The sequence below is a fragment of the Pteropus vampyrus genome, unplaced genomic scaffold, assembly GCF_000151845.1.
Source record: "Pteropus vampyrus isolate Shadow unplaced genomic scaffold, Pvam_2.0 Scaffold113, whole genome shotgun sequence".
In the NCBI taxonomy this organism is placed as follows: Eukaryota; Metazoa; Chordata; class Mammalia; order Chiroptera; family Pteropodidae; genus Pteropus; species Pteropus vampyrus.
The window spans coordinates 3440907-3444872 of NW_011888894.1; the positions used below are offsets into that span (position 1 = coordinate 3440907).

The window sequence follows — 3966 nt, forward strand, 5'->3', positions numbered from 1 at the left end:
GGCAACCTGCTCCTACCAACAGCAGGCATGACGATGAGCCCCGTGGCTCTCGGCATGCAACCAAGAGAGGCTTGGTGTCTAAATTAAAGCTGCTCGCTTCCTGGCTATGCCCCAACAGTTCTCTAATCTGTATTGGTGTACCCCATATTGACATGAAGCCTCTAAACAGGAGTCTCCTCCAGAATCTCAAACTGGGAAAGCTAGCATCCCTTCGGCGTATCTGACACTTCCCACTCTTCATGCCAAGACCCAAAGATGGAAAATGATGACACACTTCTTCTATCCCTCCTGATTCTTTTTCTCTGCCTTTCCCCACAACCCCGTAATTAAAATGGGGCGGGGTGGGGCAGGTGGAGGCGGGGGAGGTTCCATTACTGTTCCCATCGCTGCTTTCTGTGCTCTGGCCTCTTCACCTAGCCATCCCAGCAGGAGTCTTTTCTTTACATTAACTCTATAATCTCAGTTTTCAGAACTTAAACAAAAAAAACAACTCTTCTCTTTCACCATTAACTGGATTTTAAGCCTATTTTCTTGCTGTAAATCTCGAAGAATGTCAAAAAAGGAATATTACCTTATTCTCACTCTCACATTGCTTTTGTAACATCGAAATTTCCCCCAGGGCTAACCAGAGAGATGGTCATATACTCGGAAAGGCACAATTATACTTTTCTCTAAATATCACTTCCGTTAAATTATATTTTTCTTTTTTAATTGGTTGCTCCTTTAATTTGGAACTAAAATCTCATGCATTTTCTTCCTCACTAAGATGTCACTGTCGTGTTTGTATTTCTTACTACAGTTCGCAATGCAAAATTAAGCCTTAAAATTTTAAAGTAAGAGAGGTATTTATTTTTATTCAAGTGAAACCAGCTGCTCAGAAATACAGGTACTTCTGAATATGGATACAATCTTTGCACCATGGTTTTTATATCAACTAATCACTCTTACAATATTTGTAAAATTCTGCTCTTCTGAAATCATTTTCTTTGTTATGGTCTTGTTTAACTGCAGTTTAGCGACTTCCCTTATAGCAATTTTACACACTATCAATATTCAGTTAGATGGTAAAAATAATAATTTTATCACGTTTCCATAATGTCTGAAATCAGGGAACTTTTTGAAATTTAGTTCTCAGCTTCACAATTACACTTCATACAATAATTTCTATTTTTGGAAACTGACTTCAGTGTGGCAAAGTGGGTCAGATTATATTTGCAGTTGAGTTCCCTCAAGACACAATTTCACTAAGAAGGAATAGATTACATAATATATTTATGTCACCTCTGAATGCCGGAACAGGGTTATGTTCAGTGCGATGAGTTGAAATGTGAAACAAATGACCAAGTCTTTGATCCAATCTTGCTGGTTATCTAAGGCAGGGATTTTTTTTTTTAATGGCTTTAAACAAGTTGGTTGTTTTGTTTCTTTTTATTTTTACATTTCAAGTAATCTCAAAGATTTTGCAGAACTAAGTCATTAAATTGCTGCTACCACACTGCAGCCAGTATTAAGCAGAGCATAGAACTGTCTGTGTATTAAGCAATGGAACCATATTTAATTCATCGTGATACATCCATAGGGTTTTCCATACTTTAAGAATAGAGTATTCTTGGTGACTATAATGAACACTTGTATGTATTATAACCTTACAAAATATTTTCTCTTTGAATTTAAGTTTTGTAACAAGTCTAGCTTTAACACCAATTATCACAGGAGCATAATCATTTTGATCTGTTTATATTAAAACATTCGGGACTTTTCACAACACAGTGTTAAGTAGATAAAGAAGAGTTCTCAGGGTTGAGATCTAAGACACTCCATTATTCAGAAGAAGAGAATAAAGAGAAGCAAGCCAAAGAAACTGAGACATGAAGTAGAGGGAAAACTGGGAAGTAAGTGAAACACTTTGAGGCAAGAGGGATTAATGATGTCAGGTGCCACTGAGAGATCAAATATTAGGACTACTGGGACCATTGGTTTTAACAATGTGGAGATTATTTATGTGTCTAGTAAATCGATAGGTACAGTTTATTGCATATATAAAACTAATTGGAAATATTCTTGCTCCGGAGTTGAGAAAATGCCTGAGAACTTATAGGACACATTGCATCCAAATTTTTACTTATTTGTGGCATTTCCTTAAATGAACCTATGTGATCTGGACTTCACTGCTGTGTGGGTCTTACCTTCAGGACCTTTTCCCCGCCACCCCACTTCCCACTCATATTTTGCTTTTGCCATGCTGACATCCTTGATCTTCCTCAAGCACATGGCCACTTCAGGGCCTGTGCACTTGTTGTTTTCTCTCTCTGCTTTTCTCCCAAGATATAAATAAAGCTCACTCTCTTCCTTTAGATGTCTGCTCCAATGTCACCTTATTGGAGAGGACTTCCCTGACTACCCTTGCTAAAAAACACCACTAGCCTCGACTTTTTCTTCCTATTATTATTATTATTTTATTATTTTTTTTTTTTGGCAAGGCAACCCTCGGTTGACATCACAGATTGCAAGGGCCTTGTCAGCTTCCAATCCCTTACTTTTTTTATTTTTTTTACTCCTACAGCGCCTGGTCTTCCTAGGTGGTCTCCCATCCAAGTACTAACAAGGCCCGACACTGCTTAGCTTCCGAGATCAGACAGGATCGAGCTTGTTCAGGGTAGCATAGCCATAGACTTTATTATCTAACTTTTTATGTAATAATTATCACCACATTATAATCTATCCATTTAACAAGAATATAAATTCAACAAAGCCAGCAGCTAAAACAATGCCTGCAACACAGTGATAAATCAATAAGTATTTTGAATAAGTATTAAATAAACGAATGAAATGAATGAAAAACAACTGGTTAGGATATTTTCACAGTAACTAGAAACAGCATAATTGTTAATCTCCCAAGAAGGATGAAAACCCCAACTTTGATGAAGGGACATAGTTTTCGAATCTACAAGGTAAATGTCTTGAAAACAACCCCCATACACACACTTTTACCTAACAAGACATAAAAGACTACCTGCTCTTCAAAGCTCTAGTGTAGATTCTTTCCTATTCTCTAAATACCCTACAGTAACAAATGTTTCTGGAGTTTCTGACTTTATTTGAATGAATTAAAAAATACATGTTGTATAAGCTTTCGTTTGCACACTAACTAATAGAAGACTCACACAATAATAACAATGCCAATATATTACTTTAAATTTTTTCCATTTTAAATAATAATTTGTCTAAGTTAACTCTTTAATAAACTATATATTCCAAATTTTGAAGCTTCACTTTTTAACTAACTCTTTTATTGATTTTAGAAATTTCAGCTTTAAAAAACCCTCAGGCTTTGTAAGAGGAAGTGTACAAAGCATTCAAGCAATTAGCATTTGTAGCTCACATCTGGATGTCCAGATGGAGCAGAGAAGATAGACGCCTTTACATGTAGGCACCATATGCACAGACACCATGGACTTTAAGAACAGCCTCCTGGCACCTTTTTTCAGTGTGACATTGAAACACATGAAACAAGTTAAATAAGGGAACAGTTACATCTTTGCTGACTTATTTGACAAAGACAAGAAATTCATAGGCAAATGCAAATAAAGAGTGAGGATAGAATGTGGGGAGAAATTGAGTGTGAAGATATTTTCCAATTTCTGATGCCCTGAAGAAGCATATCTGAGAGAGAACATTTAGAACAGATGAATGCATAATGTTTTCAGTGAATGCATAATGGTAGCCATATGAATGTGTGTAAAATGTACAGGTAACAGGGTAGTGTTAACAATCTGAATGTGCCTTATTCTTTTGCTTTCCTGAGAATAAAAACCTGACTTTATTATCTACCTGCACAGAAAGAATAAGGTGGAATTAGAACTGCCAATAAGTTGTAATAAAGGCCATTAGAGGCTCACTTTTGTTTTACTTTCTTAGCCTTGGTGAGAGCAGACAATAAGTAGCTGCCGAAAGACTAAATTAATG

General features: G+C 36.4%; 1 pseudogene; it reads right to left on the reverse strand.

The window, feature by feature from the left end:
- Positions 1 to 2554: 2554 nt before the first annotated feature.
- On the reverse strand, positions 2555 to 2673 carry LOC111743436 (annotated as a pseudogene).
- Between the last annotated feature and the right edge of the window lie 1293 nt (positions 2674 to 3966).